Below are 15742 nucleotides of genomic sequence, written 5' to 3' on the forward strand. Positions count from 1 at the left end.
CTTTGTGAAAGGAAAAGCCTGCAGCCCATGCACGCACACCTTGAACTGCCCAGGTCTGTCCTCAAGCCAGGGCTGAAAGTGTCAGTGACCAGGACCCCTGCTCTCCCCTCTCTGGACCTCTGCTCATGTCTTCCAACGCTGCCACTGAACAAAACCCGACAGCGCAACTGATCCTTGAGGCCACAGAGGGGTCTCTGCACTAATGACCCAAGGCGCCGTCTGAGTCTATACAGCTTCTCATGAGAGGCGAGGAGCCTGTGTGTGCCACTGCTCTATCTTACAGCAGCTGGCTTCTCTCCACCCCGGGTAGCGCTGCTTCTCAGATCACAGACTGGTTACAGGTGTGTACCCAGGTGGACCCCACGATGCGTGGCGCATAGTACCAGTCTGTTTAGTAATTTGGATAGGAGGAAGAAAGCAGGAAGGATCGAGGTGATGGTCATTAAACACAGTGTTCACTCAGTAAAGAGCACCTCTGCTGGCCAGGAACACAGAGAGACAACCGTGGAGTCTGCTCTCAGGGAACTGACCAGGCTGGCAGGAGGAAGGACAACGAGACCAGCACCACCGTTACTAACACGCCTGAGCAGGTATCCTGGCTGGCATGGCTGCAGGCACCAACTCCATAAATTCACCACCCAAACTCCCGCAGCCTGGGTGCATAAACAAGCACATTAAGCACACACTAGGGCTGAGAGTGGATGCTATGAAGTCGAGGAAAAGGGGGGGGCGGGCCGAGGTTAGAGGGTGGGGATGACCACAGAACATATGTCCAGCAAGTGTCATCTGCTCAGGGGTTAACGAATTAAAAAAAAGGGGGGTGGGGAGGGATACCAGTGTAAAATCAAGGAGGAGGAGACAAACTGGGCAATTCCAGAAGCCTGCATTTTATTTACAGCACATCAGAAGGTCAAGTAAGAGGGGCTGGCGCTGTGGCGCAGTGGGTTAATGCCCTGGCTTGATGTGCTGGCATCCCATATGGGTGTCAGTTCGAGACCTGGCTGCTCCAGTTCCAATCCAGCTCTCTGCTGTGGCCTGGGAAAGCAGCAGAAGATGGCACAAGTCCATAAGCCCCTGCACCCACGTAGGAGACCTGGAAGAGTCTCCTGGCTTAGGACTGGCACAGCTCCGGCTGTTGTGGCCATCTGGGGAGTGAAGACCTCTCTCTCTCTGTGTGTGTGTAACTCTTTCAAGTAAACAAATAAATCTTAAAGGCATAATGGATGGCTTCCATCTTACAGATCTGAATGGTGAAATGAGAAAGGGACTGGAGAAAGGCAAAGACATGGGCAGCTTGGGCTGAGTGGGGGTGATGCGCTGGATGCCGCGGGCTTGGTGGTAAGGATGTGGGGCGATGGAGCAAGTGCTGGACACCGCAGGCTCAGTGGTAAGGATGTGGGGCGATGGAGACAGGCGCTGGACAGCTTGGGCTCGGTGGTAAGGATGTGGGGCGTGGGACGATGGAGACAGGTGCTGGACAGCTTGGGCTCAGTGGTAAGGATGTGGGGCGATGGAGACAGGCGCTGGATGGCGCAGGCTCGGTGGTAAGGATGTGGGGCGTGGGATGATGGAGACAGGCGCTGGACAGCTTGGGCTCGGTGGTAAGGATGTGGGATGATGGAGACAGACGCTGGACGGCGCGGGCTTGGTGGTAAGGATGTGGAAGGGGAGGCACGGCTTTGGGCTGGGGCACTCAGCAGAAGCAGGCAGCATCTTACTGAGACGGGAAGCCCGGTGCTCCTGCTTCCAGTGTGGAGGGGATTGGTCATGAACTCGGTACATGAAATGCCCACAGTGAAACGTCCTGGTTGAAACAGTACAAGGGCGTAAGTAATGACACGACACATACTACCTCCCCTCCTCCTCGTATACCTGTTTCCCCTCCCTTTCTGGGTAACACCCGCATTCTCAGAGAACAAGAGATGTTTTCAGAGAACGCATACCGCTGGGACTCAGACCACAGGCTTGTGCCTATTTAGCTCTTTGCTCTGATCATGGACATGGGATTTTTAAAGTTGCAAGACTAGTCTAAGCATAGAGCGTTTCAACCAAATCTAGCAGAGAACCAGTACCCCGACAGACACACACCCACACGCAGGGAGGGGTGACCCCCAGCGGGCTGCAGGGTTGATTAAAGAGGCACAGCTCATCTACTTGTGCATGGGAAGTGCTGCTGCCCAGAGGATGCGCACAGATACTGTCACAGAAGTGAGCCACAGACAGCTTCACGCCTAACGGCACAGTCCCTGGGACCCGGGCAAGCCCTCAACTCCACGGTGGGGAGACACCTGTGGGGCCATGCCTGGCTGTGCTGCGGCTCAGCACAGCTGGTCACAGCACATCGGGGAACTCTGATGATGTGTTTTCACTAAGCACCTGCTTAATCTACAAAGCTGAGAGGTTAAGCAAACTAAACTGCAATGAAGTATCTCCTTGAGCAAGGATCGTCACCGTGTGTCAAACAAGGGTCTAGGATACGCCACCCATCACCCGTCTACGTGGTTCTCAGCACCCGCTGTGTGAGTGGCCACCCACAAGGGCCGGATGCCTGCCCCCATCAGGTGGAGCCAGCTGCTGCCTCGGGTGATGGCCACGACAGTAACCGGGGGAATCAGGCATCACACACAGCACCTTCCAGGCGGGGACAAAGGCTAATGGGAAACCCAGACAGAAGGCAGACTTCAGCGTAAGAGACTGCAAACACCACACCAAGACCTGAAAGTCACACTAGCTAAGCTTCACGAATACTAGGCCAGAACACACGGTGGTTTTAAGACGCGGTTTCGAGCAGGCAAGTCTACTTAAAGCCGGTACCAGAGCCACAGTCAGCCCTTCCCTCAGTCCTTCCATCAATCAAGCAAAGGCAGGCTACAGGTGCACCAACGTGTTCAGTCACCTCCCCCCTGCGGCCACCTGGCTTCCTGGGGCTCGCAGCAGCAGCTGTTTCTAACGTGGGCTCTGGCTGGGCGGTGACCCGTGTGAGTCTGAAGGCTGTGGTGCTGGTGCAGCAGCCCCTGCCGTCGAGGGACCCCCGCGTGTAACGGCTTCCTCCGGCAGAAAGCCCCTCGTGGTGGCAAACTGTGGCGCACACTGAGCCTGCAGTCCTTCTGGACGGTGAGCTTCTTTCTGTGGACGGTGACTCATGTGCCGAGGGGTGACCCGGTACAGACCACGGGCTGGGAGCACACTGCCAGGAGACAGCAGGTGGAGCACTCCTTGAGCAGACAACGTAGCCGGGTGGCCCTCGTCTCACCAAATCAAACCAAACCACACACTGGCACTCCGCCTGGGCGCATCCCCACACCTGCTCCTCCTGGCAAGTCTGGGGGCTGGAGGAAACGGCCTGCCCTACTTTTAGAGCTTTGATCCCATCAAGCTAGGGCTGATCTAAAAAAGTACAGATGTCAAAGGTTTGACAGGGATCTGCTTTTCACTTTCCCTTGCACTCCAAAACATGTGGACTCAACTCACAGGATGGGAGACACGGTACCCCAAGTCACACTTGCACTGTCTCAACCAAGGGAGGCAGAGAGGCCTCCCCGCTGTGGCCCAACCCAGGGCACCACGTTCCCACCACACCCATGAGGTTTGCGGTCACGGTCCCAAGCCAAGCCGTCTTTAATCTTCAGAGGAAATGCCAAGGAGGGAAGGGCTTCAGGCTTTGCCAAAAGTGCCGGGGGAGAGGTAAAGGCTGCCGTCCCAGAATGCACGATGAAACCTGAGCTGGTGAGATGCAAACAATCCACGTGGCGTGTGCGCTTCGGAGGAGCCGTGGGTTACAGTCACTGGAAGTCGCCTCGCCAGTCGGGGCGCGGGGTTGGGGGGGCGGTTTCCCTTAGTTACGCAATATTAAAAAGGCAGCCATTCCTTACAGACCAGGCAGTCTCTCCATCCGACTTCTGGATTTTATTTGGGCCACAGAAGTACGAGGACTTCCTGGCGTGGTGACACTTCACTATGGAAAATGGTGCAGTGAGACCCAAGGCAAGAGATCCGGCACCGGGAAGAGACGGCGCCCAGGCCCGGCACGTGGCCCCTCACTGCCAACCCTCAGGGTCATGGCTGTGCCAGTAGGAGTCTCAGCAGCACTTCTTTCCTGACTTCTCACGTGTTACCTCCAAAATAACGCAGCAGTAAGGCATTCCCGCCAGCACTGAGCGTGCCACTTCAGAACAGGGACTGAAATGTGGCCCTCTCTGGTGACATAGCCTGCTTCTCACAACTGGCTGACAGAGCCGGAGACAGCTGGGTTGGCCTCATGGGAGAAGAGGCCACGCCCACACACTCGTCACAGCTGAACTGCTGGGGACCGGTGAGCATGCTCCTGGACGCCAGCGGGGACTCCCGGTGTTCTGCATCCCTCACTGCAGGAGACGGAAAACCACACACACGCTCACCTCCATCAGCACCGTCAGCCAGGCTCGGGCAGGCACGCGGGGCCGCCGAGGGCAGTGGTCACCTTCCTAAGGCTGCCCTGAGAACGAGGGCTCACTCGGAGGACAACTGTGGAGGTCTCCACGCCGGTGCATGGCCTTGGTGACAACCACGGGACGGGGTGGGAGGGACAGAGCTCCTGGTGGCAAGCCGAGTCGCCAACGCGGTCCCGGCTCGCAGTGAGGCAAAGTCATTTACACCTTTCTTCCTCTCAATCCACTCCCTCCCCTTGCCACACGTGCACAGGGAAGCACCTGGAGCAGCAGACGAATCAGAGGACTGGGATGGAGGCAACTGGGGGAGGGGCTTATTTTAAGGTGCGTTTGAGAATCAACTATGTGCCTATCTTCAAAGTACGTTAACCATAAAGAACTCTTAAACAATGGCGCTGGGAGGGCAGAGCAGCTGTTATAAATAAACCTGATTATCATTTCACTGTCCCCAAAGTGGGGAGGGGGCCGCATGGCTTCAAGAGCAGGTCCAGGTCATTAAACAGCCTGGAGCAACAGCGTCTGGAAGCGAGGCTGAGGCCTTGCTGTCCCCTGCAGGCAGTCTTCCCACAGGGGAAAGGGCATTCACCACACTGCATTTTCCACGCAGACAGCTCACCTCCCTGGATGTCACTGATGTCACCATGCCAGCCGGACAACAGTCGACATGGTGAGGTGCCTTCAGGATGGCCACAGGACTGAACCGTCACCAGTGCGGAGTGGCCCAGCCTCCGGCCTGGCAATGAACACAACCCGTCGCTGCCGGCTACAAAGCCACCTAAGCAGACCCCTAGCATCAGAAACACCTGCCTGGCGGGCGCCATCCTCATCCTCGCAGGGGCTGTGGGCTCGGGAGCTCTGAGTTCTGGCATCTGCCACACAGCCTGGCACAGGGAGCAGCGGCTGCCGACGGTCAGTGCAGGCTGTGGAGCAGATTCCACCAGAAACTCACAGCAGGGCGTGCAAAACGACTCAAACCGGAGGGAGAAGCTGCTTGGGGATCTCAGAAGCCACGAAAGACAGCGAATGAGGAGCCAGCAACTGTGTGGACGCCAGGGAAAATGAACCAGGCGCGGCCAATTCCAGCACAGGCGCCAAAGCCGTGGAGTGAGCAGCTAGGTGAGCCCGGGGCTCCTGGGAGGGGCGAGGGGAGCCTGCCTCCTCCCTGCGGCGCTCAGAGGCTAGGGGCGTGCTCCTGGCAGCGATGCTTGTCTGCCGAAGCTGAATCAGTCCCTTAACCAGATCCTGCTCTTCAGAGCAACCGCCACGCTAAGAGGTGAACCACACAGGAACAAAACACTTTCACCCACTCCACCTGCCTAGGGGCTGCCTGCCTGGCACGGAGCAGAAAACTCAGACAGAACCCTGGGCTCTTCTCCACGGGCCACCTTGTGCACCTGCTGGTACAGCAGAGACCACGCCCGGGAGCACAGCCTGACTGCGCCTGACGGGGACCAGGTCCCCTGAGGGCTCAGGGCACAGGGGTGGGGGAGTGGCCCGGGAGGACGGATCCCACGCAGATGGCCGCTGCCCTAGCAGCCGCTCTGCAGGTGCCCTTCCCGGCTGGTGCACCTCACCGATCACCTCCAGGCCCGAGTGCCACGGTGAGCAGTGTCTCAGGCACTGCAACATAACGGGAGACAGAACAGAACTGTCAAGGGCGGCTGGGTAGAAACAGCCAGACAGGAAGACAGTGGACACAAGAGTCGATTGTTCTGGAAACAAGTATTTTAGAAACGGAGACGGAACAGCACGTCCATAAAAAATGGAGTTAGAAGGTAACTTTGGCGCAAAAATTTCAAAATCCCTGCACAGATCTTCCTAATGCACATTCACTTCCTAGGAATCTTCGGTGACTCCTTTCATCTGCGCACCTGTGTTCGCAGCGCCAAAAGCTGGGAACGGGGGCTCGTGCTGTGGCACAGCGGGTTGAGCCACCACCTGCGTTCGGCACTCCATACTGGAGAACCAGCTCAAGTCGCGGCTGCTCCAGTTATGATCCAGCGCCTGCTCCTGCACCTGGGAAGCCGCAGAAGTCAGCCCAAGTCCTTGGGCCCCTGCACTCGTGTGGGAGATCTGGCTGGTGATCCTGAGTCTTTGCTGTAACCTTGCCGAACCCAGGCTGTTGCGGCCTTTTGGGAAGTGAGTCAATGGGTGGAAGATTCTCTCTCTCTCTCTGCCTTTCAAATAAACAAAATAAATCTCAAACAAAACAAAAATACCAAAAGCTGGGACTGACCCAAGAGATGAACGGATGAACAGCACCTGGTACACACCAAGGAAGATGATTCTGCCATGAAAGAATGAAAATCCGGGCCCACAGTGACAGCACCCATGAAGCTTGAGGACAAGGGAGTCACAGAAGGACCGCTGTTACAGCGTGCCAATTATGTGTGGCGCCCACGGGTGGCTCAGCTCTGAGACGGCCAGCACAAAGCTGGAGAGGACATCAGTGCCTGCTGGGGACAGAGAGGGGTGCCCAGCAACACGACCACTACCGAACGGTACGCTTAAAAAACGGTTCAGATGGTGAATTTATTGTTTCGTGTTTGCTGCCACCATTCAAACCTTTAAAAAGAAAAATGTGGCAGGGCAGTGCGGGCGGGCTGCCCCGGGGCTGAGCAGCAGGTTCACTGAGAGGCGGTCACTGGCAGCCAGAGCCAGGGGTCAGAGGGAGGGGAAGCGCTGGCAGTCGTGGGCTCTGTTCTACAGAACAGGGGCTCAAAAGCAAAGTGAGAATCAGGGCGGGAACAACTTTGTCTAAAGGAGAACCTTGTCAGTTATGAGGGTCAGACCTGCTCAAAGCCCACCAGTATCAAGCCCCTCTGTCAGTTTGCCTCTCAATCGGAAAACTTGGTCGTGGCTTAGACAGCACCTTTCTTAGGTGCCAGTAATGGCTCTGTGCTTTGTTCTAGACCCTGGCTAGCCCACTTGGGGCCTCATTCCTTTGTAATCATAGCCTCTACTCTTACACCCATGGCTCTACGCCTGACCTGTGTGTACTGATGGTCCTCCCCTCCACTTAAACCACATCCATCAAACAGGCTTCACAAGGGTCCAGAGACCAACCCCCACCCCCCCTTCCTCTCCTCTATGATAAACCCCTCTGCCCGCAAAAGATGAGTGGCTTCTCTCCCGGTTTGGTTGGAATCAGCTTTCATCACTTGGTTAATGCTGCTCTTAGGATCACTGGTTGTCTGTTCTCACCCTGTCTTTCATACTACAGTGTCTATGTAAGTATTTACAGGAGGTGATAAGGGAACAAACGAAGGCCTTCAGCAACCAGGCGGTCAACCAAATGCTGCTACAGGGATATACTCAGCTCCCACCCAGGAGACAGCGGCCTGAGACATCACCCCCTGCCAGCGAAGAGCACCTCGTCACCCCATGTCAGCAGGAAGTAGCTCTAAAGACAGACCACCGTCCCTCTACCCCTCCTGGACTTTTGGGACTAATGTAATCCCATACAACTCCTGCTTTATAAAAAACAAAAGAGGGGAATGTTAGGAAACCGGTGCAGTCCCGACACCATCCTAGGCTCTAGCCCCCGCCGCCAGAGCTGGAACCACCGGTGTCAGCCCCACCCCCATCCTAATGGGATTCACTGCTCCTACTTCCCTGCCAGCCCCCGGCAAAGTTTTACAAGGACCTGTTCCCGAACACGTGGCTCTTTCTCTCCATCTCATGATCTCTCTGTCTCTCTCTCTCTCACACTCTCCTTCTCTCTTTCCTTCTTTACCCCTTCCCTTCAGTCTGCCAGGTTTCCGCCAATAAACTCTTTGCCTTAAAAAGAGAGAGAGAGAGAGAGAAACCTCGAAGAGCAGGCTGAGACGGTGCCAGGGCCACCAGCGGGGAAGCAGGCCTCGGCACCTGCGAGCCGGGCGTGTTCCTGTGAAGCAGTCCTATGAGACTGAGTCCTCTGGGGAGGAGAGGCCGGAGCTGTGGACGGGCTGGGCAGGGACGGGTCCAGCTTCAGCTCTCGGGCCCAAGACCGGAGGTGTGACTGTGGCCAGCTCCCTGCTGCCTCTGAGCTGGGGTTCGGGCTCTGTGAGATGGGTATTTCGTCACAGGGCAGGCTGTGGACTGCAGCTGCTCCTGGGAGGAAAGAGGGGGCCGCGGAGGTTACAGGTGGGTAGAGGACTGTCGGAGGACCCAGCAGCTGGTCAACTGAACAGAAACAAGGTAGACGGGCCTGGGATCCCAGGACTCCTGGGAGTGCTGCGACACACCCGCTCCACTCTGGGGTGCTGCGAGGGGACAGGACAGGGGGTGAAGCGGTCAGGAGGGTGAGCAGGTTGGGGCACTGGGAGAGGACACAGCTGTGGCCACCACAGGTGTGTCACTCAGGCAGGGAGCCAGCCGGAAGGGCAGGTGGAGGGTGGCACAACAGGGAACAGCTGGGAAGAAGGCCGTTGTCAGAGTTGGCGGGGAGGAAGGCAGGCACCACGCACTGAGTTCCCTCTGAGGCTCACGGTGGGAAGACCGCGACTCCTGGGCGGCCAACCTCTCAAGCTGCTCCCTTGGATGCATCCCATATGGGTGCCGGTTCAAGACTCAGCTGCTCCACTTCCGATCCAGCTCTCTGCTTTGGCCTGGGAAAGCAGTAGAAGATGGCCCAAGTCCTTGGGCCCCTGCACCCACATGGGAGACCCGGCAGAAGCTCCTGGCTCCTGATCGGCGCAGCTCTGGCCGTTGCAACCAGCTGGGGAGTGAACCAGCAGATGGAAGACCTCTCTCTCTAACTCCGACTTTCAAATAAATAAATTTTTTTTTAGAAAAGTGCCTGGAAAACAGAATCAAAAGATGTGTTTACTTTGTATTAAAAAAAAAAAAAAACACCGAAATCCTCGCACAGGAGCAATCTTCAGTGTAGCTGCCCTTACCCACATGATACAGAATGCCATTCCAAGAATGTTCTAGAATACCAGCACCTGCTGCAGATGACTGCAACAGACGTGCAGTGTGCAGCAGGTGCCCAGCTCCCACCGGCACATATAAAGGAAAAGACAAGTTAAGCTGGAATTGTGTTTTTCTTCCATTGTACCAGTTATTTATAAAGTTTAAAAGGAGTAAAGACTATAGTTACAATATTCCTTTTTTTTTCTTTGATATGTGACCTATGGAATCAAATTTCTTTAAAATTATACTCTAAGAAACTACAAATTAATGAAGCACCTTTTGGTATACACAAAACTGAGCGGAAACCCCAATGTGAATGTAAATTAATCTGAGGTTTCCAGTCCCTTAAGGCAGGGACTAAGGGGCCCTGGCCACAGAGCACCAGCCCATGGGTAGGTCAGGAGGATCCTCAGCCCACGGGCGCCCAGAAGTGCACGCCTCCCAAGGCCTCACTTACGGCTCAGCTCACAGAGGACACTCGGAACGGCTCCCGGGCCACAAAACCTGCACATTCTGAGAAAGTTAAACCACCCCAAAAGGAAACCAGGCAACGGATCCGTAACAGGAATTAGGGAGAAATAAATGCAGACCGTCAATTCATCTGTGAAAGCAAACTCTCTGCCTTAAAATCCACGCAATGAGATGGGCAGACGCCGAGAAGCTGATTAAAATGTGGGTTAAGAACAGGCAGACGGGGAGTCACGGCAAGATCCTCAGAGAATGCGGGCAGCATCCATGCAAACCTCAGAGCGCCAGCACCTCCTGTGCTCACAGGCAAGTGGCCAACCCGCTGTCCAGGCTCAGGAAGACACCGCGTGCCTGCGGGAGGGGACTTCACAGCGGGCGGAAAGAAGAGCTGAAAGGTACGAGCTCTGAGGTGCTCCAGTGTTGGAAGCCCACCTGGGGCTCCCCACGGGCCTTCGGAGCCCCTCGGCCAGGTGCTCCTGGTCCCCGTTTTCCCACGTCTCCAAACATCTGGAATCACCGTGCACATGTCAAGGATAAACCCTCTTGAGAGAGACTTCTGAGTCTTAGCTCTCAGACACGCTGATGTGAAGTGAAAGAAGCAAGCCCCAAACAACGATGATGTCACAGAGGAGAGGGCAAGCAGAGGTGGGGACGGGGATGCTGCGCCAGCTCTCTGAGGACCGCAGGGTTCCAGGGCGGCGAGGGAGGCGTGAACCTTCACACTTCGCACACAGCACTTCTAAACCGCTTGTGCAAAATGCACGGTATGATACGTTCTGTTTGAAACAGGCTGTGTGTGAGCAGTCGTGCAGCTTACGAGTGACAAACTACACCCATAACAGGCTGTGTGTGAGCAGTCGTGCAGCTGTACGAGTGGCAAACTACACTCATTCATGGGGAAAATTCACAGTGTTTATCCAGCTTCACTTCTCACCTACTGGACAGTCCCTGTGGGACTCGGGTGTGTGGGGACAGAGGACACTGTGATTTACCACAGTGCTCAGGCCATGCTAGGCTCTTTTATAAAAACTATTTATTATTTCAGTGGCAGACGGAGGGAGAGAGACAGACAGACAGACAGCGCTCTCCAGGGCTGGGCCTGGGGCTGAAGCTGGGAGCCAGGAGCTCAATGCAGGCCTCAGATGTGGGTGGCAGGTCCTACTTGAGCCATGCCCTGCTGCCTCCCAGAACTGGCACATATTAGCAAGACGCTGGAATTGGGAGCAGAGCTGCAACCTGAACCCACGCACTGTGATGGGGGATGCAGGTGTCAACCACCACGCCAGACTCCCACGCCCAGGACTAGCACCTGAGAGGCAAGGTCAGGGATGCTGAATGGGGGAGAAATGTCCAGGTCCAGGCACTAAATCACCCACCGCTGAGAAACACTGATGGACAACCTGCAATATCCCACATGTACAGATAAGCTCAAGTCTTTCCTAAGAATGAAGCAGAAGCTGGCGCCATGGCTCACTAGGCTAATCCTCCGCCTTGCGGCGCCGGCACACCGGGTTCTAGTCCCGGTTGGGGCGCCGGATTCTGTCCCGGTTGCCCCTCTTCCAGGCCAGCTCTCTGCTGTGGCCAGGGAGTGCAGTGGAGGATGGCCCAAGTGCTTGGGCCCTGCACCCCATGGGAGACCAGGAGAAGCACCTGGCTCCTGCCATCGGATCAGCGCGGTGCGCCGGCCGCAGCGGCCATTTGGGGGGTGAATCAACAGCAAAGGAAGACCTTTCTCTCTGTCTCTCTCTCATTGTCCACTCTGCCTGTCAAAAAATTAAAAAAAAAAAAAAAATGAAGCAGAGCTATCATATGCAAAAATATCCCATTTGGGTTGTAAAATGAAAACAGTAACTACAAGGTTTAGGACTCTATGACAAGTTATGATCCCATGTGCCTGATGTACATATTTATACAATTTTTGGAAAGTAAAATCTTGACAATGGCTCTATTTGGAGGATGAAAAGAGAAAGTAGGTTTATTTTTTGGGGGGAGGGTGGAGAAGACAATAGTAAAAATAATTAGCTATCTTAATTATTTATTGCATTTATTAAAATGCTTTTTAAAAGATTTATTTATTTATTTGAAAGGTAGAGTTACAGAGGCAGAGAGAAAGACAGAGGTCTTCCATCCACTGGTTCACTCCCCAAAAGCTCACAATGGCTGGAGCTGGGCTGATCTGAAGCCGGGAGCCTGGAGCTTCTTCTGCTTCTCCCATGAGGGTCCAGGGTACCGAGGACTTGGGCCATCTTCTACTGCTTTCCTAGGCAGAGAAGTGGAGTAGCCAGGACTTGAACCGGCGCCCATATGGGATGCTGGCACTGCAGGCAGCGGCTTGACCCGCTACGCCACAGCGCTGGCCCCTAAAATACTTTTTAAAAACAAATGGCAGAATCAAGTTACCCCAGCAGTTAAGACACCTGCATCCCCATCTGGATTCTGACTCCAGCTTCCTGCTAATGCAGACCCTGAGAGGCAGCAGCGATGGCTCAAGCAACCAGGTCTCTGCCACCTGCGTAGAAAGCCCAGATGGAGCTCCTGGCTCCCACTCAGCCCTGGGCCCAATCCCATCTGTCTCCGGCATTTGGGGAGTAACCCAGCAGATGGGAGCTGTCTGTCTCTTCCCCTACTCCTCTCCAATGTATACATGCTATAAACATAAAATATATCGGCAAGAGACTAATCACCTGGTAACAAAGAGCAAAAAGAAAAGAGCTGCATCAATAAAAAGTTTAAATTTAAAAATTAAAAAATGTCTAGGGTTGTAGTTAAGACACTGGCTGGGAAGCCCACATTCCACTCTGCAGTCCCTGGGTCTGTCTCCCAGGTCCAGCTTCTCGCTGACGCAGTCCCTGGGAGTCAGTGGCAGTGGTGATGGCTCCAATGGCTGGTTCCTGTCACCCAGGAACCAGATTTGGATTGAGTTCCTGGCCTGAACCCCTGGCCTGGGCCTGCTGTAGGCCTTTGGGGAGTGAATCAGCCAAGTGGATGGGTGCTCTTTCTATTTTATTAAATGAAAAGAACATATTCCTCACATTTTCTGGGTGAAGCAATATATTCATCTTTCAAAGCCTTATTCCATCTTTCAGAATCCTATTTCATACTTAACACAGTTAAAAACCAAATACACATATGGTGACTCTGTAAAAGTAATCGTGTGTATGCTCCAACACGCCAGAAATATTCACTCTCTTTGTTAACAGATACTCAAATATCTGTTGTTTGCAGTGGCAAAAACATCCCTCAAATACACATGATTAATGTTTTGAACAGGAGATGGTTCATTTACCAAAAACTCCATCAGTATCTGCTTCAATTAGTTTTAGAAAAACAAATCGGTTTTCTTATGCGGCTCTAGAATTAATCTGGAAAGCAAAAACAAACAACTGCCCTGAAAACGTAGGCGCGCGGGACAGCCTCTCTCCACTCAGGGCGCACGCTCAGGGCTCTCTGGCCCACACTCCGGCTCCTTCCACAGCACTGCTTCTTCCTTTCCCCTCTCCCTCCCATTTACGCTGGGCCGGCGGTAGAGGCCGCAAGATCCTGGCATTGGGGAACCGCCCCTCCCACCGGAGTCATGCCCTGCACAGATGCCGCAGAGCACCGAGGCACAGCAGGCCCCGTCCGGACCCCGTGGGACACGGCCCTGGCACAGCCCGCGCTCTACTGCAGGGGACGCATGAAGGGTCAGCAGGAGCAGCGAAACCAAACAACTCGGAGTCCTCAGGCGGCCACGGCCCGGCTGCTGCAGGCACCACTGGTGCTCACCACGGCGTTTCTCTGGGAGAGGACACATGCAGGGGGCGGGGGCGCTGGTCCTTTTCCTGTTCATCTGTAGGCGACGCCACCACTGCCCCAAACATGCTCCTGCGTGGCCCCACTTGTCCTCTGGCCAAGTGAGGGGACAGAGGCACCTAGCACTCGGGGCCAGTAAGGGCCCTGGAACACTGTGCACTCTCACCCCCGTCCACCTCACTCTACACAGCTCTCGGCGTCTGTGTCCCCTTCGCGCTACCTCCACGGAAGTTTCTCAGGCGGGAAGCCGCTCCCCCTCCTTACACGCGAGACATTAAGGAACCGAGGCTTTCGCCAAGGTCTGTTCTGCATGTGGCACAGGTGGAGTGTGGAGACTGGGCGCGAGGGGGGGTCCTTTCTCAGCGAAGGGAGAGGACCATGCTGCTGGTGCTCACCCAGCAGGGCTGGACTTCGGGGTTCACGACAAAGCGCTAGGGTTCTCAACCCCTGCTGGGTGAAAATTTTGAAAATCCTGGTCTCCCCATAAAACTGCACAAGCACACAACTCCCGTGGACAGCAAAAGGCAGGTCCACAGGTCTCATCAACAATCCACAGGACGTGGCTTCCTACAGTGCTGTGGGTCAGACAGGACAGCACCACCGACGTAAGAAAACGCATGCACGTAGCTGTGTCCCCGTAAAACTACGTGCAGACACTGAACTCTGAGTGCTTTGTATTCCTCACATCAGCAAACAGTCCTCTCGGTGCTGTTCAACCTGAGGAAACGTGAGAGCCACTCGCAGCCTGCAGATGCCACGCTGCCCTGCACCCTGCCCGGCCCTCAGGCGGCAATGAAAGTGTGCGTGTTCATCCGTCTCGAGGAGGCTGGAAACGGAAGGAGACCCGGGCTCCGATTCCCCTCTCCGTGAACTTCACATTGCCTGTGGAGTCCACGCCACCCTCCATGCCAAGCAGAGTGTGCCACTCCATGTTTATTATAAAGTCCTGTCCACGCACGCACCCTCTATCAGAGTCCTGGCTATTCCACGTCCAATCCAGCTTCCTGCCGGTGTCCCTCAAAGTACCTGGATCCCTGCCACCCCGGTGGGAGACCCGGTGGAGTTCTGGGCTCCTGGCTTCAGCTGTTGTGGGCATCTGGGGAGTGAACCAGTAGATGGAAGCTCTCTCTCACTCTTTCTTCCCCTCACCGTCATCACTCTGAGTCCCTTCCACCTCTAAACTTCTATGATCATTTCAAGGAGAGAAAGGGCCCCTGAGACAGAGGACGACTGAGACAGTCGGTGAGGCAAGGGAGGAGGACAGAGCAAGCTGCTCCAACGCTGGTGTGGGCAAGCAGGTGAGGACCCACGCACACACATGCAGGAGTGCAGTGCACCTGCTCCCTAAGGGGATGGGGGCAGGGGGACATCAGCAACCCCCACCACTTCCTTCCCACGCGAGTCCAAGATTTATGGAAAACGGCAGAAAGCAGGTGTCCTATTAGAGAGTTCTGGGTGGTGAGAAATATCAGGGCCCAAAGTGGGACTTCCAGCAGAGAAACATCTAATAGAATTCAATCAAAACTGGAGGCCAGTGAGGCATGGGCAGGTGGGGGAAGCAAGCCAGCTGGGTGCTGTCTGAGGAGCCGGGCAGGTCCGGGTGAGGGGCAGCAGGGACAGGCGCAGGGGAAAGGAAGACCCGGCACACCAACCACGCTGACGGGAGCACTGGGCCTGGACAACGGGTGGTTGCAGAGAAACGACCCAGACTCTCGCTGCTCCGTTAGGCAAGCGAGGCCCTCAATGAGCACAGAAGCAGAGGAAGGAGACTGGCTTCCCCACCCACGCCGGCCACACTCGGAAACTGCAGGTGCACCCTTCTCACAAGAGGCAGCGACTCAGAGAGGCAGGACGGTAGTCGGCTTCAGACGGCAGGCAGCTACGGAAAACCAGTCACCTGTGCAGAGTGGGAAGCTGTTCCGAGCAAGCCCGGGGCAGGCGGCAGGCAGCTCGTGGAAGGCAAAGACGCACGGCGAGGGAAACACGCCAACGGCTCCAAGGAAAGAAAGAAGCTGGCGCTCCCGCCGACGCCGTCCCGGGCCCCTAGACTTACACAAGCGTGAGGGCCGCTTCTGGAGTAGGACCTGCGTCCTCTTGGGGCTGTCCTCCAGGGCGCTGCGTGAGCGACAGCCCGGGGCAGCCCGCCCAGACGCTGGGAC

General features: G+C 55.5%; 1 protein-coding gene across 3 annotated transcripts in view; it reads right to left on the reverse strand.

Annotated features, from left to right (window-relative positions):
* CDYL (chromodomain Y like) overlaps positions 1-15742 on the reverse strand; it is a 165012-nt gene that overhangs the window by 41165 nt on the left and 108105 nt on the right. The gene's annotated exons all lie outside the window — the stretch shown is intronic.

Source organism: Oryctolagus cuniculus, chromosome 5 (assembly GCF_964237555.1).
Source record: "Oryctolagus cuniculus chromosome 5, mOryCun1.1, whole genome shotgun sequence".
Classification (NCBI taxonomy): Eukaryota; Metazoa; Chordata; class Mammalia; order Lagomorpha; family Leporidae; genus Oryctolagus; species Oryctolagus cuniculus.